Genomic DNA, 25975 nt, shown 5'->3' on the forward strand with positions numbered 1-25975 from the left:
CGGAAAATGAAGGTATGATTCTGTCTTTGAGGAACTTAGATATGTCAAGGAAAATAAGAAACTATATTTCGTTATATTTTTTGAAATGATAGTGATAGATAGTGATAAATAGTCCTATTTCTAGAAATTCACCAAGGCCCTCCCTCTCCATTGAGATCCAGGTAAAGCGCATTAGAATCCTTATTGCCTATTTACGTCTATAACTCTTCTCAAGATTCCTGAAACTTCTTCTCGTGGCCATATCTGTCTTCTGATATCTACTCTCAGTGGTTCTCAATCTTTTGGTCTGGATGTGAAACACAGTCATTTTCAAATTAGAAGGATCAAAGTAAACCAAAATACAAAATACCTGTCCAAATTACTCATTGATAAAAGACAGCTTTATTGGAGATTTAAAAATAATAAAAAAGGGTTTCATACCAAAGCAACACAAACATTCCACCTACGGACTGGATTTTTCTGTACCCAGCAAGTCTTCACAGCTTCTCTCGACTACTTCCCTCCCAGCACCCAACCTTCCAGTCCCCCATCTCTCCTAGCCTCATCTTCCCTCCTTCTCCTGCAGAGCCGTTTAGCCGTTGCTTGTTGCTAATCTTCCTGCTTGCCATCATGCCCAGGATTTCCAGTTCCTAAACCTGAGCAAAGCTCTATTTTTTTTCTATAAACAAATAAATCTCTGAGATGTTTCTGACAGATGTTTATAATAAAATAGTCACCTTTATCCCCTAAAAATGACACACTCAAAATTTTGTAGAACAATTGTACATGAAATATTAATAGGACCTTGAAATAAACATGACTGATAAATATTTGCTCAAAAAAAGATTTATCAACTGTTTCCAAAGCAATGAAAAATCTACAGACAAATAAGATGTTTTTGACTTTATGAGGTTTATAAACTAGTAAGTACTTAGGAAAGGATTTAGGAAGAAGGCAGGAATTCCTATAGATATCAGATGAATTGCATTCAAGTTTTTATAAAATAGGAACAGAGAAGCTCATCTCAGTGCTATGTTAACCAGTGTGATGAAAATGTGTCAAATGGTCTATAAAACCAGTGCATGGTGCCCCATGATCGCATTAATGTACACAGCTATGATTTAATAATAATAAAAAAAAAGTAGACATTTGAGGTAGAGCCGTGAGAGTTTAGGACTACGTTGGTTTAGGGGTGATGGTTGAAGCCACAGGAGTCAATTAGAATGACTAAGAGATAATATAGACAGGAAAAACTTTGAAATGGAGACGTCAATGCAATATTATCAATATCCTAGTCTGTCTGGGCTTCTATAACAAAATATCATAAACTGGGTGCCTTAGAAACAACAGAAATAGATTTCTCAAAGTTCCAGAGGTAGGAAAGTCCCAAATTCATGGACTGGCAGATTTGGTGTCTGGTCAGGGTTTGGTTCTTAGAAATGGCAGGCTTCTCACTATAACCTCACATGGCAGAAGAAGTGAGGGAGTTCTCTGGAGTGTATTACAAGGACACTAATCCCAGTTATGACGGCAGAGGCTCCCCAAAGCCCCATGACCCACTATTGTCACCTTTGGGGTAAGTATAACATAGGAATTTGGGGGGGGGGAGGACATAAACATTCAGTTCACTGCAATCAGAAATAGAAATACAAAGTAATACAAGAAGGAGAATACAAAGTAATACAAGAATAGTGTGATTGCTACCAATGACAAATGCTGCAGAGGTAAATGGGGTGGAACACGAGATAAACCTGTTATCTTAGATAAACTACAAGGCACTGAACATCTATGGAACATTCCACAGGGCAAAGATGTTAAAAACCATACTGGTAGAAGCTAATAGATTAGAAATAAAAACTCAAAAGCAGCAAGTTTGGACTATTCTCCTACTCCACACTACAATATTCTTGGAAGAAAAAGTAGTAATTTGATCGACTAGAAAACATAAAGACAAGGGCTTTCACATGAACTATTTTTACATAAAATTTGGAACATTTCATGTTATCAAAGAACGAGAGGGATTAGCTGGCATTAGACTTATCCTCTTCTCATAAATTGTTAGGAGCTAGACAAGATATATAAACAACTCTTCATAGGCGCTAAACAGCAGCGAGAGCCGAGCAATCATTCTTTAGAGAGGGAAGGAAGACAAGGTGAGTCTACTTTCTTCCTTGCTCTCACTGAGGGCATCTCCCAAACCTCGGCACAAGAAAATAGATTCTAAGCAAAGAGTAAAGGTATTGCTGGCAAGAAGATACAGTTATGGTATGGGGTTGCCAAGGTGGGTAGGATTTGAGGGGAAGGTACTCAGAGAACAGAGCAGGAACTCCAAACATTGGTATTAAAAATTCCTTCATATCTTTGGTTAAGCCTGAAGATGTGTACTCACAGGGCAAAATTCCAGAAGATCCAGCAAAGAATACTGCACAGTTCTAGAGAGACTGAGGTTAGAATTTGGGCTAAGCCAGAGTGCAGAGACCTGGGTGAACAGTCTTATCTTTGGATTCCACCCCCTCTAATGCTACACTCCAGATCACTGATTTTCAACCAGTGTGCAGTGGCATGCTGGGGTGCCATGAGAGGAGCTTGAGTGTTCCATGAAAAATTTTAAAGATCATTAGTTAAATTATTTTTGAAAAAAGTTCAAAGCACAGTAAGTATATTCTTTTTTTTTTTTTTTTACTCTTTTTCTTGATCAACATAATTTAAGTGGTCACGGAATTTTAACCTTTATAGATTCAAGGGTGCTATAAGGTAAAAATGGTTGGAAAACACTGCTTATAAGTAGGGACAAAACATAACTGACCTGCCATAGCAGAACCTAAAATCAAGTCCTCATGATCAGAGCAATCTGCCAATAATTGAACCAATCATCAGAACAAAATTCAGCACTTGTTAGAGAAAGACAACTTAATGTGGAGGCCAACAACATATCATTCAAAATGTGGTTAATGGTGGCTCATGTCTCTGGGAGGCCAAGGTGGGTGGATTGCCTGAGCTCAAGAGTTCTAGGACAGCCTGAGCAAAAGCGAGACCCTGCCTCTACTAAAAATAGAAAATACTAGCTGGGCATGGTGGCAGGTGCCAGCTACTAGAGAGACTGAGGCAAGAGAATCGCTTGAGCCCAAGAGTTTGAGGTTGCTGCGAGCTATGACACCTCTGCACTCTACCCAGGGCACAGAGTGAGTCTCTGTCTCAAAAAACTAAATAAATAAAATGTGCTTAGCAAGAAATAGTGACAAAAGAGATTAAATAATGAGACCTAGGAATGATATACAGGTAGGAATTTATGTGTGACATTAATTAATGTGATAAAGAAAATTAAAAAAAGTTGGACAAATTGGATGAAAAAATTTTCTAGTATTTAAATACAGAAATAGAAGATAAAAAATAAATTAAATGGATATGGAAGAACTACAATTTTCAATACCTGAAGTCAACGCATTGGATAGATTTATCAGTAGTATAGCACAGAAAACAGAATTAGTGAATATAAAGACAGTTCAATAGGAATTTTCAAAACTGAAGCACAGAGAGAAAAAGAATAGAAAGAATGCAATGCATTCCCTAAAAATCGAATCCCTTCAATTGGATAAAAGGAGAGAGAATGAGTCAGAAGAAATATTTGAGAAATAATGGCAGACAATTTTTCAAATCTGATGAATGATATCTACCTATGCTGAACTCTAATACAAAGGAAACCAATACAAAGGATCAATACAAAGGAAACCATACTTAAGCACTCCATGATCAATTTTTTAAAATCAAAGAGAAAAAAAAACGTTAAGAGCAACCAGAAAGAGGAAGACAGCATAGTCCTTTCAATGGAATTTTAAGAAGACAGAATTCTCACTCTTCCATTTTCTTCCTGTCTCCCCATGCACCAGCAAGGTCAGCAGTCCTCATTCAATTCAAGAGCAAAGATCTCTCTGATAATATCTGTCCTCTTAAGCCCAAGTTTTAGACTTTTTTTGTTAAAACAGACAGAAAGATGACAAAACCCAAAAAAGCATTTCTTCATCAGAAAGTTTCAGTCCAGATTGCTATAAGCTCCACAAAATAAGCATCATGTTTGTTTTATCACTGACAATTTACAGAGTATGCCATATAGAAGGAATTAAACTGAATCTTGAACTATGATTAATAATAAAATTTGAAATTTAAATCTAACAGACTACAAACCAAGTAAATAAATAACAGAAAACTTTACTTTAAATCAGAAAAGTATTGTTGAACTAAATATGTGTCCATTCAAAAAGACTTCTTTGAATAAGAAATCAAGATTTCTACTAAGATTTTACTTGATATGGAAATTAGTTTTACTTTACTTCAGGCACCTGCAAAGATTGTAATAAATCTCTTTTTGAAAAGCAGGTTTTATAATATACCCTCTGTACAATTAAATCTTAAGCAAGGAAAATTATTTCCTAGATATCATACAATTGAAATTGCTATAAAATTCTCTCTCTCTCTCTCTCTTTCTCACAGAGTCTCACTCTGTTACCCAGGCCAGAGTCCTAGAGTGCTGTGGCATCAGCCTAGCTCAGAGCAACCTCAAACTCCTGAACTTAAGTGATCCTCCTAACTCAGCCTTCCAAGCAGCTGGGTCTATAGGCATCCACCACAATACCTGGCTACTTTTTCTATTTTTAGTAGAGACAGGGTCTTGTTCTTGCTCAAACTATTCTGAAATTCCAGAGCTCAAGCAATCCTCCTGCCTTGGCCTCCCAGAGTTTCAGGATTACAGCCATGAACCATCATACACAGACAAAATTCTCTTTTAATATAAGCCAAATCATTTGGCAAGACGCTATGTTTAGAATTAAAAAAAATATGGCAGAGGTGGAGGTCAGGGTAATTTTAAATTGAAATTCTACCCACAGTATTATAATTCTCTTTGATCATTATCCCCAAACAGGGGTAGTGGTTGAGAAAGTATCAGCAGAAAAGACAGTCTGGAAGCACAGTCTTAAAACATTGTTGAACAAACATGCCATACACATACACACGTCAGAGAGGTGGAGCTATTTCACTGTTTCATGCTAGCAGTATATAGCAGCACTAATACGACTCATAGTTAGAGGGTTTCTCTTTTTTTTGTGGAGACAGAGTCTCACTTTATGGCCCTCGGTAGAGTGCCGTGGCATCACACAGCTCACAGCAACCTCCAACTCCTGGGCTTAAGCAATTCTCTAGCCTCAGCCTCCCGAGTAGCTGGGACTACAGGCGCCCACCACAATGCCCAGCTATTTTTTTGGTTGCAGTTCAGCTGGGGCCGGGTTTGAACCCGCCACCCTCGGTATATGGGGCCGGCGCCTTACCGACTGAGCCACAGGCGCCGCCCTAGAGGGTTTCTCTTAAACATGGTAATCTCTATTATATACTCAAAATCTGAGGCTGCCGAAAAAAGTAAATTTATTGAGACTTCTAAGGTGACCCTATGTAAAGACACTTAAGGAACCTCTGTAATACCAGAACTATATACATAAAGAAACAAGTGGTATGAAAATTTATCATCTCTCACAGTTTCACCATTCTGATGTTCTATCTGTGCCAAAGTGTTATTTCTAGTATTTTTATTCCTTTTGTTTACAGACTCCTCGGTATGTTATGTTGTCCACAATGCTGTACAAGGTATGAACATAAGTAAGACAAATTTATGCCCTGAGAGTTCTGAGCCTACTGGAAAAAAAGGACAAATTAAAGCACTGTATCAACACTGGTGCAATATTGTGTTCTGATAGAGGTGATTATGGATAAAGCATCTGATCCAGAAAGCAGGATGGGCATGGGAGGGCCTCGGAGCTTTGTGGCAGAGAATGAATACTGGAGCTGCATCGTCAAAACTGAGGCAAAGCTATCACAGGGTGTTGGGGTGGTGAAAGGAGGGGCACCTATTTCAACAAGGATCAAGCCGAGAAAGGCAAAATGAGAATAGCAGTGTGTCTAGCATATTGTATGAGCTAGGAGAAAATAATAGGCACAGATAAGAAAGCTGGTTTGGTGTCGAACTTTGTCACTGTTAAATATGGATTGATATAGACACATATATCTATGTTGGTTAACAAAACCTTAAGTCTAGTACAATATGATTATAGCACAGCACTTTGAGATTAACAAACCTTTAGATGCTTTGGACATTTGCTCCAATCTATCTTCTTTCAAAAACCTGTATGGAGTGTTTGTCCTTAGATCATGCTAAATACTTCTTTCATCTACATATACATTGTAAGATTATAATTATACCTCCTCATTAAGTAACAGGATTGTAAGGCTCTTACGATAGAAAACTGTGGTAAACTTCAATATTTGTTGCAAATATTGAAGATTATAAGTATATGGCAGGAAGGAAGTACTCACACTCGTCACTATTACCTCTTGACAGTCCTTAGGATCGTACCTCTCAGGAGGTTAAGGGGACATCAATCTCCCCCGTAGTTTTCCTGAGTGATAATATAGTTCCACTTGGGTCTGGCTTCTGACAGTAGAGTCCACCACTATCCCAGACTCTTATATGGCCCAAACCATTCTGTGTATGGGCGTATTTGGGTGGCATATGTATGTTTGTACTTGATTCCTAAACATTGTGGAGAAGATAAACACTGCTTTCTTGAAATAGTAAGAAACAGTACAACCTAACAGCCATTTTTATTCATAATGACTTAAATACCAGTCCCCTCATATTCCTATTTCAATCTCAACTTACTCATTAGTCAAGTAGAAAAGTTAACATTTCAGAATAGACAAATAACAGAAGGGTGCTGGAGTGAGAGGCATTTTATACTTGAAGATGATCAATCACTTTCTGCTTAAGAAGGGGAAATAGAAATCTGCTCTTGGGTAGTTTGTTTTCAGCAAGGAGTGAGACATCATTATAGGTAGTTAGGATAGCTGGATTAGCTGGTTCCTTTTCTCTGTTAGGTTCCATTACCATATTCACCAGCTCCAGGCAAAACTGGGCTCTTGACTTATTTGCTACATATATAATTAACTGCATCCAACACAAAAATGAAAATCCCACTTTTGGGTTTGATAAATGATGCCTTTCTAGCTAGAAAAGATTTTATGTTTCAGTTTTTTGAACAAAATTAAGAAATTAATGGGATGGATTTGAAGTCTAACACACTTAGCATATTGATTCAAATGTCCTTGGAATTGCTGAAGCCAGTTCTTATGAAAACTTACGTACATTTGAATGATCACAGCTATGTCACAGGGTAATATATAGATTTTCAGGTAGACCCAAAATATACAGCAGAACCTCCATTGTTGACCATCTCCCTACATTGACCACTTCCTTATGTTGACCTAATTTTCATAGACCAGACATGCACCACATGTACATGTGAGTATATTAGGCCTAGTTCCTTATGTTGACCACCTCTGTAGGTTGACCAGTTTGTTACATTCCCTTATGCAGTTAACTTGCAGAGATTCTACTATATTATTAATCACCAGAAGGAATCACAGGGCATCTACCTCAACATTCTTAGATTATAAGTGAGGAAACGGAGGCCAGAAAGGATATGTGACTTTACTAAAGGTCGCAGTGGCTGAGACATAATTCAGGATAATTCTGTAATCTACCAGTGTTCTCTGGCATAAACATATCATATTAGCAGCAGTTTAAAAATGTTGGTGATTAACAGTAATGTTTAGCATTATGTTTACTCCTTCATCACTTCCTTCTTGATTTTTCAGAAGAGTCCAGGGACATAGGCAGGCATTTTGCAAAGAGAAGATTAACAGACACTGAAAGGAAAAGTCTTAACTTATATCGTGACAACCATACCAAGTGTTGCCTTCTTTTGACGCCACTCTCTCCTAAATCAACTCCATTCCACTCACTCCCTCATTGTTCATACAGGTTATATTCCATTAGAGGAAATCTCATTTGAGTGAATTAATTTCATATCTTCTCCCAGGAGCTCAAAAGTTTCTAATACTTTTCTTTACATACTTCCCAGGACTCCATACAGAAACGTAGAAGTGTTAAGTAATCAAGGTTATGTGAAAATAGTATGCACATCTCCTTATTTCTAAAAATGTTATTTGTAATGCAAAGGCTTTTAATCGTCGGAGTAAAAATAAATAGCTAATATAATGGCACCTCAAACTTAATTTGGAAAAGTTCCTTTTGAAAATACATCAAATACATCTGGCTATTGGTAGCTGATTTCATTGAATTCATTTCCAGAAATATATAAAATCTCATATGCAGGCAGAAGAGATACTCATCGGCATGCTATAATTTTCACAGAAAAGAAACTTCAGTTTTTATTGTAGGAAGTCAATTATATTTTATGAGTCTTTGTGATACCAATAAAACCTATCACTCCACCCTGAGAGTTCATATAACAAGATTGAGTAGAATCAATCCAGAAAAATTAATCATGATAACCAAGGAAACATAAAAGCTAGTCTTCTCAAATATGAAAATGAATACATGAATTTATAATTTTACTTAGCAATTCAAAATGAAAGGTCAGATCATGTCCTGCTCTGGGAAGTAGGAGTGACTATTGTTAGACAGTAATTTAATAAGTGAATGAATGGTCAACTAATCTTGTAGTCATGGTAATTCATTTCTCCATGACTCTACTGAAAATAGATTTGCCTAAGAAAGGAAAATCTCTCAATTTATTCATATAGCCTGGATTCCATATAAGAGAAAATCGAGGCATAAACAAGCATTTGCTGTTGACATTTGCAATATTTACTGTCAATAGATCAATACTTTGGATGTTATGGTAATTATGAACATTTAAATAGATATTTGTTATGTATTGCACTTTTTGTATACCTAAAATACATTGTGACCCTCACCCACAATGGAATGGTATTAGGAGGTGAGATTTGGGAGGTAATTAGGGTTAGATGAGGTCATGAGGTTGAGCCCTCCACTATGGGATTAGTGTCCTTCTAAGAAGAGAAAGAGACTTGAGCTCACTTTCTCTCCCATGTTAGAATTAGTGGAGAAGGCTGCCATCTGAAAGCCAGAAATCAGCTGCTCACCAGACACCAGATCTGTAGCATCTTGATATTATCGGATTTCCCAGGCTCTAGAACAGTGAAAAATAAACATTTGTCATTTAAGCCACCCAGTGTGTAGACTTTTTATGATAGAAGCATGAGCTGACTAGGATAATACTCTGGTTCGTTTTTCAAAACAGTAAATAGGAATGTATTAAATTAAAAAGCATAAAATGTTTAAACAAGGACCTCAACTTATGTTTTTTAATCTGCTGGTATTAGAAGAAAATGCGTATGAACATGTGTATGAAACAAAGGCATCTGATTAGATTTAACAAAATAGGATGAAAGGTAGATTTGAACATTCATGCAGGCTACATAAAAAACAACAGACTCCCCATATTCTAATGGCATTTAGACATATACTATATTTTTAGGACATTGAACATGCTGTAATTTAGAGTAGATATATGCAACCTGAGGGGGGTGGAAATACACACATACGCAGTTATGTGTCACTTAATGATGGTGATACGTTCCAAGAACGTATCTAAGAGTGCCTTTAGGGGCCTTTATTATTGTGCAAACTTTATAAAATGTATTCAGTGCAAACCTAAATAGTATAGCCTACCACACATGGGATAGCCTATTGCTCCTGGGCTACAAACCCTTACAGCATCTTGTTGTACTAAATACTTTAGGCCATTTAACACAAATTTATAGGTAGGTATAATTTTTCAGCTCCATCATAATCTTTTAAGACCACAGACACATATACTGCCATCGACAGAAACATCACTATGCACCACATGACTCTGTGTGTTTCACACTGGCAATAAAGGTGAAAACAGGTAAATGTTATAGCAATGTGTGTGATTCTGCAGCTAGGAGGTTATTAGAGGGATGCTAAATGCTTCTGCCGAGAAGTAATTTATAATTCATGATAGGTTTTATGCTATAGATTCAGACTTTCATTCCTTCTTCTTTTAAGTAAATTTCAACAGAATGCTTGGTAGAACAAACATTAAGTGTAAGGTCAGCTATTTCTTGGGCGGGGGGGTGGATATATGGGCTTAAAAGGAGATAAAAAGTCAAGTATATTAGCAAATCTGTAAGCACAAAGGAATATTCCCATCAGGAAGAAAACATTTATAATACAGAAGAAATAGTGAACCTACAAGAAAACTAAGTAAACCATCTTTGCATGCAAGGGACCCAGAACACCATGTTTATTTTACAGATCATGAGGCCAAGATTGAAATATTCTGTAACTTTCTCAGAGTAATTTACCTTAGGGCCCTAAATAGACCTAGAGCCTCACCACACAATCCTTATTTGAAGGTGTTTTCTAACTTCCCAAGAAAGAGTTTATTACACTATAATATTATGATCCTACTTCTAGGGCAGCAAAACAAGCAACTATACCCTAAAGCATTCTTTATTCTACCAGGGTCTGATCTAATTACAAAACTCATCTGATAAGACTCTCGAAGGCAGAATATAATTGAACAGGAAATTTTCTTCATGTCTACTTCAACTTAAAAGACTCCACAAAATTAAAACTTCTTTAGACAGGATTTTTTTTCCTCAAGAAAGTTCATTTCAGTATATTACAAGGGTATATACACTGTTTGGGTTACATTGTTTACTCAGACAGTTTTAATTTAAAATTGTCTGTAAAATCTGCTAAAAAAAAAAAAAAAAACACTGTGACATTTTGGGTCCTTTGTATGCAAAGACCATTTGTTTATTCTCAGGGTTTTTTGTAGCTTCATGATCTCTTTTTGCATCATAAGTTTCTCCATAAGACTATAACTGAAAAGTTGTAAATTATGGATGGGTTAATTCATAAAGAAATTACAAAATTTCTTAGTAAACTTGTTCTTTTTTCTTCCCTGAAGGAAAAAATGTGATAATCCCATAAAATGAAACCAATTAAAGTCATTAAAAAATATGGTCTTTTCATGTTCAAAAAACCTTGGGAGAAGATAAGTGAGCTTTTTGGAATATAAGGAAAAATAAACTGTTCTAAGAAATGAAGGCAAAGCAATAGCACACATATTCACATTTTTAATCACACATCACTTTGGGAATCAAGTGACTGTAAGACTATTTTTTTCTGCTTTCTTTGAATGTAGAGGCAAGTCAACTAATGAAAGAAGTAATTAGAACAAAAAATGCTGGCATACATTTAGTAGGACACCTAACAGGACAATAGCTAAACTTTATTACACATCAGACCCTCTGGGTGCTTTTGATAGTCAGTTCCCAAACTCAGTTTTGGCTCATCAGGTCTTGGGTCAGGCCAGCAAATTTTTATTTTAACAGCTTCCCAAATGGTGCCAGTCCTTCTTATCCATGGTCTGTACTTAGAGAACCATTGCTTTAAGGAAACAAACAAACAAAAAAATCTCTTTGTAGCTTAAGCTGATAAAGGAAAGATGAGTGAAAAGCATGATTCAGTGTGTATTATAAGCTATTAGTATTTAATAAAGACAAAGTCTAAAAATACAAACTGTAAGTAAAACTTTTGTGTCTGCCCATGAAAGATTTCCACTTTTGGACACAATGAAGTCAACTAGTACCCAACCAATGCTCCCAAGATTGAAACATTGTAAAACAGTATAAAAAATATAGAAGAAGTGTATTTTCTCCCTGACGGTGATGAAGTTGCTTCGCAAGACACAGAGGCTCTTCTTCATGAGATTATGAAGGACAACTTTTTAGACATGCCAAGAGATTCTGAAATTCAGATAATAGACAGTTTAAGAACCCCAGCACGACTGTACTCGAATAAGACATCTCTCAGGCACATCACAATTAACTTCGCTAAAGTTAATATGAAGGAGAAAATTCTGCAACCAGCTAAATGGAAGAAAACCATAACCTACAAGGGCAAAAATATTAGAATCACTACAGATCTCTCTGCTGAAACCTTTCAAGTCAGAAGAGGGTGGTCAACAACTTTTAATCTCCTAAAACAAAATAACTTTCAACCCAGGAACCTGTATCCAGCTAAACTGAGTTTCATTTATGATGGAGAAATTAAATACATTAATGACATTCACATGTTGAAGAAATTTGCCATAACTAAACCAGCTCTCCAGGATATTCTCAGACCCATCCTCCACAATGACAAACACAATGCTCTACCACCAAAGTAAACTCACTCAAAAAATTTTGATCAAACTCTAACTTCCACGGTGGTGAAAGGATTAAAAATGTCCACTGGACTTTCAAAAAGCTCAATACCCAAAATTCTACCAGGGTTATCAATATTCTCTATTAATGTGAATGGCTTAAATTGTCCTCTAAAGAGGCATAGGTTGGCTGACTGGATACAAACACTCAGGCCAGATATCTGCTGCATACAAGAATCTCATCTTACCTTACAAGACAAATATAGACTTAGGGTGAAGGTATGGTCATCTATATTTCAGGCAAATGGAAATCAGAAAATAGCAGGTGTGGCGATTTTATTCACAGATACAATAGGCTTTAAAGCAACAAAAGTAAGGAAGGATAAGGATGGTCTCTTCATATTTGTTAAGGGTAACACTCAACATGATGAGATTTCAATTATTAACATTTATCCACCCAACCAGAATGTGCCTCAGTTTATAAGAGAAACTTTAACAGACATGAGCAACTTGATTTCCTCCAGCTCCATAATAGTCAAAGATTTTAACACTCCTTTGGCAGAGAGGTAGATGTCTGGAACAGAATAGAGAACCAAGAGATGAACCCAGCTACTTACCATTATTTGATCTTTGACAAGCCAATTAAAAACATTCAGTGGGGAAAAGATTCCCTATTTAACAAATGGTGCTGAGTGAATTGGCTGGCAACATGTAGAAGACTGAAACTGGACCTGCACCTTTCACCATTAACTAAGATAGACTTTCACTGGATTAAAGATTTAAACTTAAGACATGAAACTATAAAAATACTAGAAGAAAATGAAGGGAAAATTCGTGAAGAATTTGGCCTGGGCAAATATTTTATGAGGAGGACCCCCCGGACAATTGAAGCAGCATCAAAAATACACTACTGGGAACCTATTAAACTAAAAAGCTTCTGCACAGCCAAGAACACAGTAAGTAAAGCAGAAAGCCCTCAGAATGGGAGAAGATATTTGCAGATTATGTCTCTGACAAAGGTTTAATAACGAGAATCCACAGAGAACTCAAACGTATTAGCAAGAAAAGAATAAGTGATCCCATCGCAGGCTGGGCAAGGGACTTGAAGAGAAACTTCTCTGAAGAAGGCAGGCACACAGCTTACAGACATATGAAAAAAATGCTCATCATCCTTAATCATCAGAGAAATGCAAACCAAAACTACTTTGAGATTTCATCTAACTCCAGTAAGATTAGTCCATATCACAAAATCCCCAAACCAGAGATGTTGGGCTGGATGTGGAGAAAAGGGAACACATATACACTGCTGGTGGGAATGAAAACTAATATGTTCATTTTGGAAAGAAGTTTGGAGAACACGTAGAGATCTAGAAATAGACCTGCCATTTGATCCTACAATTCCTCTACTAGGTATATATCCAGAAGACCAAAACTCACATTATAACAAAGATAATTGTACCAGAATGTTTATTGCAGCCCAATTCATAATTACTAAATCATGGAAGAAGCCCAAGTGGCCATTGACCCAAAAATAGAATAATAAATCATGGTATATGTACACCATGGAATATTATGCAGCCTTAAAGAAAGATGGAGACTTTACCTCTTATATGTTTACATGGATGGAGCTGGAACATATTCTTTTTAGCAAAGTATTTCAACAATGGAAGAAGAACTATCCAATGTACTCAGCCCTACTATGAAGCTAATTTATAGCTTTCTTACGAAAGCTATAACCCAATTATAGCCCAAGAAGAAGAGGAAAAGGGAGAGGGAGAGGAGGATAGGGAGGAGGATGGATGGAGGGAGGGTAATTGGTGGTACCACACCTATGGTGCATCTTACAAGGGTACATGTGAAATTTACTGGGTGTAGAATATAAATGTCTTAACAGAATAACTAAGAAAATGCCATGAAGGCTATGTTAACCAGTTTGATGAAAATATTTCAAATTGTATATAAAACCAGCACATTGTACCCCATGATTGCATTAATGTACACAGCCATGATTTAATTTTTTAAAAAAAGACTCCTTAGAGAGATGAGCCAGCAATGATGTTGACTTTTTGTCTGGAAGCACTTTTTTGATTGAGGCACAGGGATTAGGGGTCCCAACAAGTCCCCAGAGGGTCAGACAGAAAGTCCCCAGAGACAGAATCTGACTTTGATGTTTCCAAGTTGGCCAGAGTTTACAGGAAAGGCTACCAATAGGAAGGAAAGTTACAGAGAAAATAACCTTCACATGGTTCCTTTAGCCAACTATTAATATGCACATATATAGGAAAAGATTAAGTGAAGTCTTTCAGAAAAGAAATGCTAGAAGCTATTCGCTGAGCAGAAATTCTGGAAATTCTAGGAGTATTTCTGTAGAAATTCTGATCAGCCAGAATGGAGAAATCTTGCTGAACATATTTGGCACATAGGGCTTAAGAAATAGCTACTTAAAAAAAAAAACTCCTTTTAAAAGCTTAAGAACAAGCTTAAGCTTATCAGAACAAAATGATGGAATATAAAATTCTGACACAATTACAGGACATTGACAATGTGCAATATATAATAAAGAAATTGCTAGAAGGGAAAATGAGCAAGAAACTATGACCAATCACCAGGGGAGTAAGGTCACATATAACACATACAATAAAAGATTGCAAATACCAAACAACAGTTGTTAAGAATTTAATAGAAGGGCGGCGCCTGTGGCTTAGTTGGTAGGGCGCCGGCCCCACATACCGAGGGTGACGGGTTCAAACCCGGCCCCGGCCAAACTGCAACCAAAAAATAGCCGGGCGTTGTGGCGGGCGCCTGTAGTCCCAGCTACTTGGGACGCTGAGGCAAGAGAATCGCTGAAGCCCAGGAGTTGGAGGTTGCTGTGAGCTGTGTGAGGCCACGGCACTCTACCGAGGGCCATAAAGTGAGACTCTGTCTCTACAAAAAAATTAAAAAAAAAAAAAAAAAAGAATTTAATAGAAGAAGATAGATTAGGATTTGAAGAACAAGTAGTTAATCCATTCTGACCACACAAGGATTTTCAGCAGAAGATAATGGAAGCCATTAAAAGAAGAAAAATATGAGAACAAAAGAAATTTTAGACCAGAAGTTGAAAGCGTGTGAAAATGCATAGTCACTGAATGAATGACCATGAAAATCAAAGCAAGAGTTAATGAATTTGAGGAGACAACAACAGAAATTATTCAGCTTAAAAACCATATATAAAAAGGTTGAAAAAAAATAAATCCTCAGTGCTCAGTGAGGCAACAGCAAATAGTCTACTATACATGTAATTCAAATCTTAGAAGGGAATAAGAGGAGAGAGTAGGGGAGGAAAACATACTTGAATATATCCAGGCTGCAAATTTCCTAAATTTTAAAAAGAACAGCAATAGAAATCTAACAATTTGAGTGTACTCCAACCAGGATAAAATTCCAGGTAAACCTATTATTGACAAACCACTGAGAATTCATAAGAGATAAAGAGAGCATTTTGAAATTTCCAGAGAAAAAATAATATGTGTAAGAGAACTATGATACAAATTACAGATACTTTGAATAAAGAACAATGAAGACCAGGAGACAATGGAATGAAACTTTTTTTTCAAATTAAATCATAAACACATAGATCATGTATACATTAATGCATTTTTGGAGTATAAAGTGTTGATTTCATATAGAATTAGGAATGCATACATCACACTGGTTAACATATGCCTCATCTCGTTTACTTAATTATTATGTTAAGACATTTATACTCTACACTTGATAGATCTGATATGTACCCTTGCATTATACACCATAGGTGTGATCCCACCATTCACCCTCCCCCAATCTGACCTCCCCATTCCCTCCTTCCTCCTTCATCCTGGGCCATAGTTGTGATCTACATATGAAAGTGTGAGTGATTGTAAATTTGTTTCATAACAGTACTGAGTACATTGGATATTTTTTCTTCCATTCTTGAGATACTTTCCTAAGTAGGATACGTTCCAGCTCCATCCATGTAAACATAAAAGAGGTAAAGTCTCCATCTTTTTTTGAGGCTGCATAATTTACATATACCATAATTTATTATACCATTCATGGGTCAGTGGGCACTTGGGCTTCTTCCACGACTTGACTACTATGAATTGAGCTGCAATGAACAATCTGGTGCAAATATCTTTGTTATAAAGTGATTTTCAGTCTTTCGGATATACACCTAGTAGAGGAATTGCAGTAACAAATGGCAGGTCTACTTTTAGATCCCTGAGTATTCTCCATACTTCTTTCCAAAAGGGACATATTGGCTTGCACTCCCATCCCATGTGTAAGAGAACTATGATACAAATTACAGATGACTTTGAATAAAGAACAATGAAGACCAGAAGACAATGGAATGAAACTTTTTTTTTCAAATTAGTGTTCCCTTTTCTCCACATCCATGCCAACATCTGTAGTTTGGGGATTTTATTACAGGAAATAAAAGAGGAAGAGGAAGAAAACCTGTACTGTAAATCCAGTGAAATATTTTAGCATTATAATAAAGTAGTATAATATAAATATATTAATACATAACAAAATTATATATAAACAAAATATAAACATAATATAGATTCTTAGTCATTGGGGGCTTCTATAACAAAAGGTCATAATCTGAGCAGCTTATAAGTAGCAGAAATGTATTTTTCACAGTTCTAGAGGTCAGGAAGTACACGATCAAGGCACTAGCAGATTTTGTGTCTGATGAGGCCCTGTTTCCCAGGTCATAGACAGTTTCTTCTTGCTTTGTCCTCCTATGATGGAAGAGGAAGGTCTCTGTGTGTCTCTATTTCATTGGGGCACTAATCCCTCATAAAAGACCTAAGTCCCTACTTCCCAAAGTCCCTACCTCCTTGGGGGTTAGAATTTCAGCATTTAATAGTTGGAGGGACACAAACATTCAGATCATAGCATAGATGTATATTAATACATTATATGATAAGCACGTACAGAGATATATAATAGTAATATGGCACAGCAAGTAATGCTGAAGGAAATTCTTCTTGATGTAGGGCATTCACATTGAATACAAACTTAAATCTACAGGAAAAAATAAAGAGTAGCAAAAGTGGTAAAGATGTTTCTAAGTATTAAAGACTACATTTTGTTCTTTAATTTTGTTAAAAGACAACTATTTATAGGAAAAATAAGTTTCTATAGTGGAGTTTATAATGTATGCTATGAAACATGTGGCAGCAATAGTTAAATGGGGTTGGTAAATAGAACACTAAGAATTTCTTATGTTTATGTGACAGGTTTAAACACCATCTCAAAGTAGACTCATAAATTAGAGAGGTATGCTTTAGCACTTGGAATCAATGACTAAAAAAGTAACAGAGAAGCACAGCTAAATAGTCAATGGAGTTAAGCTGGAATACAAAAAAAAAAAATGACCTAAAACAAGACAGGAGAGGAGGAATTGAAGTTTAAAAAAAAAAAGTATGACAAAAAAAATTTTTAAGTACAAAATGATACTAATCCAATCATATCAGTCATTATATGTAATGATCTAAACTCTCCCGACTAATAGCAGGAGAAGTTGTCAGATTAAATAAAAAAGGGAGTCACAAATACATGCTACCTATAAAAAATACACTTTTAATATTAAGATACAGACCATGAAAGGTTGTAGGTAAATAGATGGAAACCATGAACCATGAAAAGAATCAGCATTAAGAAGTCTAGAGTAAAGAGAAACTTTGCCTGACAAATGCAATTAGTGTAACCTGGATCTTGTACCTTCAATGAATCCTCAACAATAAAAAAAAAGAAAAGAAAAGAAGTCTAGAGTAGCTATATTAACAGCAGTCAAAGTAAACTGACTATAAGACAAAGAATATTATCCGAGATACAGTTATTTTATAATGATAAAATGCCCAGTTTGGCAGAAATCATTATTATAAAAATGTGCATAGGCTTCAAAATACCTAAAGCAATAAATTGACAAAATTAAAGAAAAGCTACAAAAAAATAGTTTGATATCAATACTTCTTCCACAGCAATTGATAGAACAATTATACAAAATCAAGTATTAAGGAGGGAGATTTAAACACCATTATCAGAGAGAGAAGATTTAAACACCACAACCAACTTGACCCAATTTAAATTTGTTTTATCACTATAGGCAACAATTGAATTTTATATTTTCTTTAAATGCATAAGTAATATTTACCAAGATGGACCATATTTGTGTCATAGACTAAATTTAAGTAAATTATCATGGGGTATATTCTCTGAACACAACAGAATTAAATTAGAATTCAATAAAAGCAGGATCTCTCAAAATCCTTCTGGTTTAATTTGCTCATCTCAGAAGTAGAAGAAAAGAAATACCAAGCTTAAATTAATAAAATGAAAAACAGACATAATATAAAATTTAGAACCAAAAATTGATCTTTGGAAAGATCAATAAAATTGAAAAACCACTACCAGGATTTACCAAGTTCTATTTCTATTCACCCAAACGCCATTAAGAAAACAAATAGACAAGCTACCTATTCAAAGAACATATTCACAATACATATATCTGTCAAAAGACATGTATCCAGAATATATAAATAATGCCTGCAACTCAATCTTTATCACAAAGACAGTCCTATATAAAAGTGGGGAAAAATTTTGGACACATCATTAAAAATGATACATGAATGTCATATGAGAATAAGAAAAATGTTTGGTACATTAACCAAGGAAATGCATAATTAACTGTGAAATAGTGAATTCCACTATATATAGACTCCAGTGGTTAAAATTTAAAAGGACCAACAACACAAATATCAACAAGGATGTGCAACAAACAGAATATTCATATATAATTGGTGGGAGCATAAAATGGTACTATTTTGGGCAAAGGTCTGGCAGTTTTGTTTCCCATAATCTATGCTTTACCCAAGCAATTCTCCAATAAAAATTAAAATGTATACCCACAAAGAAAGTTGTACATAAATGTTTATAGCAGTTTGATTTATAATGGCTAACTCTTAGAAATAACCCAAATGCTCATCAACAGAAGAAGAGAGGAACACATTGTGGCCTATTCACACAATATTATTTAGTGATAAAAAAAGAAATAAACTACTTATACATGGAACATTATGGATGAATCTCAGACATGCCAGTGAAAGAACTGGAATATAAAAGAATACTTTCTGCCTGGTTTCATTTTTAAGAAGTTTTAGAGCAGACAAAACTCTATTACGGCGGAAAAAAGTCACAACAGTGATTTCCACGGGTGAAGTTTATGTGTCCTCGGGGAATGTTGGAGACGAGGAAATATCCAGTGTCTTGGTTGATTGTACATGTGAATGTATTTCTCAAAACCCAAATTATATACTTACCATCTGAACATTTCAATCTATGTAAATTTTACCTTAGAAACAACAACAAAAACTAAAATCACAAATATGATCCATGTGGTATCATATGGTAGAAAAAACATTCTATGATCTAGGAAAGCTAAAAATGGCTTCACACTCTACCAAGTGACCTTAGAAAATCATTTTAATGCTTCAGAACCTCAAATATCAATTTTTACATATATAAATAAGACATTAATATGTACACTTCGTCTGATTAATCTTTAACAACCAACTATAAGCCAGGAGTTCAATAAGTGACTCTATTTCTTCATGGGCTTATTATAAAGTCAAAATAGGAATATGAAAGTGACTTATAAATTATGAGACAGTATACAAATGTTATGATTTGTTACCAAGTCAAGCAACAGAAACCATCTCACAGGGAAACCAAAAACAAAACATGATATACATGCTGCTTCCAAACACAGGAATAGCCTGTATGGTAGTAATTACTGTTGCTTTCTTTACATGAAAGGCTATGAAAGATATTAGATGAGACGGAATATTTAAAAAGACAAACCACAAACAGTGCTTTTAGTTTATGATCACAGAGAAGACTCTTATTTGTGCATTTAAAGTGGTTGCCAAGGGAAATAGCGAGCCTAAAAGCCTTTAATATCAAAAACCTAAAGATCAAGAATTCGAATCCCTAAACTAAAACAGTTGACCTAGAATGAATCAGAAGGAAACATTCCAAACAAAAAACTGGAGGTAAAACAATGATTGGAATAGACCAGTCCTATTCTCACTCATTTTAAATTTATACCATATGTACAATAAATAAAAGTATGAAAATTTCTACATGGGAATACTTGTTTCATTTAAAAATTTCTGAAGTTAGAAAATCCGTGGTTTTGATCTACAGTTATAGAAGACAGACAGTCCATGATGGTAGCTACTTCCTCTTAGGTCTGAACTTTAATTGGAATACCAATTCGCAAACCTAAATGTAAAAGACAAGCCCTGCATTGTTCTAAAAACATCTTAATAAATACCCCAAAACTTGGTCCACTGGAATCTAAATTAAATTTGTCCAATAGTGGTATCACTCAAATTAATTTGGACTATTATGTTTTAATGAATATTATTTTCCTTTTGAATTGAAATTCTAAAAAATACATTGGATAATTTTGATGGGACATGAAGGAGTCGTGGAAACAACCAATTTTGACCTGGAGAGGGTGGAATTATTGAGCTTCTGCTCCCTTCCCTGGCTGTCCTTCGCTTTATTCTTACACTAAATATTTCTGAAGTAGATGAAAATGATGAACCTTATGATTACATCTAACTGATGCTTAAATATTGTTTTATGAAATTGTGAGAGTGCCAGTCATGGAACATTCTGTGAATATGGAAAATCAGAACCACCTAATGAACTTCCAACAGGAATATCAGCCACCTTGTTAGGTTAAAATAAATGATTAGAAAATGCCCAAAGTAGATAAGTATATGCCCCCAATGAATATCTTGCAGAGCAAAGTGTTTGAAGAATTCCATTTGAATATTAAATATCCTTCTGTTGGCAACAGAGCAAAACTTATTTTTTAAAAGTCTGCTTTTATACATTTTCAGAATGATGATGAGCATAGTTACATGCCCAGGTAATAAAGAAATGTGTATAGGTTTTTCCTCAAAACAAAACAAAACAAAACAAAAAAGGGCTAAAAACATTCACATAGCATAGGAGGCCTGTTATACCCACAGAAATCCTTGAAGAATGTTGCTTTGCCTCATGTGTTAATTAAGACCCCTCATATTGTGGGGTATCAACTATTGCATTTGTTACAAATTCTCGAGATCTAATTTCTCAAACACATGGATAAAAAGTAAGTTGGGAGTGTATAGATTCACCATAATGGTGATATTCAGCGAATAAAGAAAATTTAGAAATTTCTAGTGTTACTTTTAGCACCTACTATTTATTGGTGATGTATAACCCACTCACATTTCACATGTTTTGTCACCTCCTTACACAGGTCTTCTAGGAATATTTTCATATCTTCATTTTTAAAAAAGAAATCAGCATTCAAGAAAGTTTGAGTTGCTAACAGTAAAATTCAGAAAGTGCACTCAGTGGACACCTTATGGCTATATAAAAAGGTGATCAGTGACTGAACTTTCAAGAGGAGCAAACACATTGTGGAACCCCTGGGCAAAATGTAGATGGGGTTTCCAATAGCATATTCTATAGTGATTCATCACAAAATTAAAATGCTTGAAGGCTCCTGATGGCTATCTATATGGCGCAGAATTTCTATTGCATTCATGTGGACAAAAAATCAGAGAGAGGACTCTTTCTTAGCTGCAGTGATGGGCATTGCATCCTATTTCAGCAATGTCTTTGTGGCCAGTCAGTTGAAGAATGCGTTGTGGGGTCAGGTTCAGGCCAACCTCAAATGCCTGGAGGACCTCTACAGGATAAGGGCAGACTGGAAGTGCTTGATAAACCTTTGTGGTATGAATTTTCCTATTAAAACCAACCTATATATTGTTAGGAAGTTCAAGTTGTTAATGGGTGAAAAGAACCTTGAAACTAAGAAGATGTCATTCAATAAAGAAAAAAGGTGGACAGTGTGGTATGCAGTATTTAATGGAAAGTTGACCAACACGTGCACAGTCAAAATGCATCCTCCACTTGAAAAACCTCTTTCCAGTTTGATGTAAGTATTACAAATTGTATATAAAACTAACACATTGTACCCCATCAATGCATTAATGTACACAGCTATGATTTAATAAAAAAAAAAAAGAAAAACCTCTTTTTTTCAGACAGTGCCTATTTTGTGGTCAGTAAATATTATGTGGGAGATGTGCTAGAGAATGAAAGAATGTAGAAGTTTATGGAGTGGTTGCAGGACACATACAGCCCAGGGGAGCATCTCTGGACCACTATCCAAAGGATCTCTGAAGTTCCCACCTCCCTCTCCTTAAACAGTAAGCATGATTTGTCTGACGTGCATGCAGTTGCCAGGTTTGTCAAGCGGCAGCACTTGGAGGGGGATGTTTCTACACTCATTCCCTACCCATCCTGCAGTGGGGTCCATGTGCACTTGCTGGATTTTTGGAGCTGGAGACCTGAACTGGATGCTGCATAAGTATCACTTGTTTGCCAATAAGTTTGACGTGGACATTGGCCAATTTGCCATCCAGTGTTGGGGTGAGTATCTGAGGTATAAAGCTTTAGAGATATTAAAACACTGACCCCTCTAGGTAATTTTAAGAATAATAAATAAGAAAGAGGCACAAAGTGTACCCTATCTGGGTCCACTTCCTTGCCAATATGCATCAGAAAAATGGTACAGAGTTCTCTTTAGGGCCGGGACTCCATGTCTTCACATCAGAGAAGCCACGTGACTTCTGCAGAGCACAGTGGGTTAGATGGCATTAAATGTTCCCCTAGAGTTAGCATGAGGGAGAGTTAAAGTAGCTGGGAGGCCAGGGCAGATAGCAAGGCATTCTGAAGAGGGGGTGGAGGGGTTGGTGGTGTTGGCTGGAGTAGAGGCCAATACAAAGGCAAAACATCAGCCTGTTAAAAGAGCTCAGGGATTTAACAAAACCAGATGATTTGACCTGTGCCAAAATTATTTTGAGAATTTTCAATGTGACCATTTTCCTAGTATGAACACATTTATAGTAACAAATAATCACTTAAAAAAAAAAAAAGGCATTCAACGTTTAAGTAATTTTCCAAAAGTTACAAAACTGGTAATGGCACAGGCAAGAGCTGATATACTTTAAGACCTATGGTTTGCTGTTTTTCAGTTTTATCACATCCTCAGCTGAATTAAGTTTTCTAACCAATAGTGTTTATGGTCTATGCTTTTTTTATCTCATACACATTTCATAGCCCCCAAAATACTGCCAACCTATGACACCTCAGCTGAACTAGCCCTGATGCGTCTAGTCATCTGTACCTTGTAGAGGGCAGAATTGTAGAGACTGAAGGATCACACGTAGCCAGATGACTAAAAAGCTCCTCGACCTACATGTGCATAATGATTGCAAAAATATATTGCTCTACCTTTCTAATCAGGGCAGCCTTTGTTTAAAGTTTGTTTGTTTTTGTTTAAGTCCTAGGTCCAAAACTAAATATGTTATGAATTGGCAGTTACACCTAAATACAGACGGATTCCAAAGGCAGAATTGAAATAAGAAAAGTTTTAGGATATTGCCATTCTTAATTATTAGCAGTAAGAATAAATTAAAGTAAAAGTGGCGCCTGTGGCTCAAAGGAGTAAGGCACCAGCCCCATATACCGAAGGTGGCAGGTTCAAACTCGGCCCTGGCCAAAACTACAAAAAAAAAAAAAAAGTAAAGTAAAACTTTCTGAATAATAATATTGGGTTTAGTCAGTCTCTCATAGCTGCATATAAGGGGGTTTGAAGGACTTTGCAGATACTTGGTTAATTTTCTTCTATACTTGCACTTGTTGGTCACAATAAGAGAGAGAAATTAACAGCATCACTTTTGAAGAAAAAATGGATAATTTAAGTTTGAACAGTGGGAGCTACTCTACCCGGGCTTTCCATTAAGTGGCTTTTTTTTTCCATTTCACATCATGAACATTGAGTGTTAAATCATCTCTCAAAGGCAATTATCTCTGTCCTTGCTTAAATTAAAACAGTCTCTGTTTCTAGCTAATGCTCTTTGACGGTCGTGACGGTTCCATTTTCTAAAAGGCAGCCATTACTCACTTACCTTATAGCGTAGGGAGGTCTATTCTGAACCAATCTGCCTTCAAAAAGAATAAATAAAAACAGAAACTCCTTATGTGAGTGAATCGTAAATGTAAAGTTTGATTCAGGGCTCTCTCTCTCTCTCTGTCTTCACTCTTGTTTCCTCTTACTCAACTGAAGTGTTCCAACATACTGTTTTCATACTTTCTAATCCTTCTTCGACAGAAAGTAATCTAACTTGCTTTAGCATGGAAGCCTTTGTCATTTCCCCCAAAAAAATAGTTAGTAAAAGAGACATTTAGAAGAGGCCAAAGGGGGCGGCGCCTGTGGCTCAGCGAGTGGGGCGCCGGCCCCATATGCCGAGGGTGGCGGGTTCAGGCCCAGCCCCGGTCAAACTGCAACAACAAAAATAGCCGGGCGTTGTGGCGGGCGCCTGTAGTCCCAGCTACTCGGGAGGCTGAGGCAAGAGAATTGCGGAAGCCCAGGAGTTGGAGGTTGCTGTGAGCCGTGTGACGCCACGGCACTCTACCCGAGGGTGGTACAGTGAGACTCTGTCTCCACAAAAAAAAAAAAAAAAAAAAAAAAAAAGAAGAGGCCAAAGGGGATATTCTTTGAACAGAAGAAAAAAGCCTGTTGGGTGCCCTTCAAATCATAAAACTCCACTATGGACCCAGCTCTATATGTAATTCTAAACTTTGCAGATTATGTCTGAATAGCAGACATCTAACTACTTTGCTGACTTCTAAGCCTATGGCTAACATAGGCCAAAAAATTGTTTAAAGTTGCATCCAAAAGGATCAAATGTGGAAGACTAAAAGTCCTTGTTCCTTTTATTGTACTATATTCTCCTGAAAAATAATTAGTGCCAATATGTCTGGCAGTGCTGGTGGTAGTTAAAGTGGGTTTTGAGGGAAAGAAGAAAATTATTCTATTTCCCCCTTTTCCATCCTTAGCAAATTGAGCGAGTGAAGTAGAACGTTTAAAGTCTCAGAAAGGCTTTGTGATCAGTAATTATTTAGATGACAGCGGAAAATAAGGGCACAGTTTATCCAGAGTCATATAAAACTGTCACGATTACATAATGGGGTGAACATAATACAGAATTTTTTTAAATGAACAAATATGTAAAAGTCCGTCGAGGTTCATTTGAAGTTCTGGCAATTACACTTAACCTGCGTAGTAGCAAATGTTCAGTGGTAGGAAATATTAGCAAACTAAAGTGTGTAATTTTGACTATAAACATATAACACTTGGAGCTCTCACTTTGTGCCTAGAACCTTTTAAATGTATTCAATATTTGAATCTCTAAGTATAACCCAAGAAAGTAGATATTATAGTTTCCATTTTACATATAATATTGCTGATGCACTGAGAAGCCACAAGTCAACAATGCTAAAAAATCAGGAGCCAAGACTCAAGAAGAGGAAATTTGGCCCCAGAATTCATACCCATATTGATGCTTTGGGCTAGAAGAAGGGCTGGACTGATTAAGTCCCTGTGACTAATATTTGGAGAGGGTGGGAAGCAGGGCCTCTTTTAGAAATTTAAGGAATGTTTTTAATCTTACTTATACCCAGCTATCCATCCACCTTCATCTGCTTATTAGAAGTAGAAGGAACTAAAAAACAAGATGCTGTATGTGATTTCCTGAAAGAGAACTATAGCTTATTAGTGAAGGGGTAAGAAAGCCCAAGTGGGGAATGAGCTCGCTGGGCCTGCAACAGAAATGTGCCAACCAAAGCAGGTTGGTGGTAAACAAGCAGGAACTAGTGAAACGTAGCCCTGAGCCTTTTGTCATTGCCAGAAAATGGGTGATCTCAGCAATCAGAATAAACAT

The 25975-nt window shown here is 36.2% G+C and overlaps 1 pseudogene; it reads left to right on the plus strand.

The window, feature by feature from the left end:
- The first annotated feature begins 1445 nt into the window (after positions 1-1445).
- Positions 1446-22663, plus strand: LOC128561924 (beta-1,3-galactosyl-O-glycosyl-glycoprotein beta-1,6-N-acetylglucosaminyltransferase-like; annotated as a pseudogene).
- The last annotated feature ends 3312 nt before the right edge of the window (positions 22664-25975 follow it).

The sequence above is a fragment of the Nycticebus coucang genome, chromosome 12 (assembly GCF_027406575.1).
Source record: "Nycticebus coucang isolate mNycCou1 chromosome 12, mNycCou1.pri, whole genome shotgun sequence".
Lineage (NCBI taxonomy): Eukaryota > Metazoa > Chordata > Mammalia > Primates > Lorisidae > Nycticebus > Nycticebus coucang.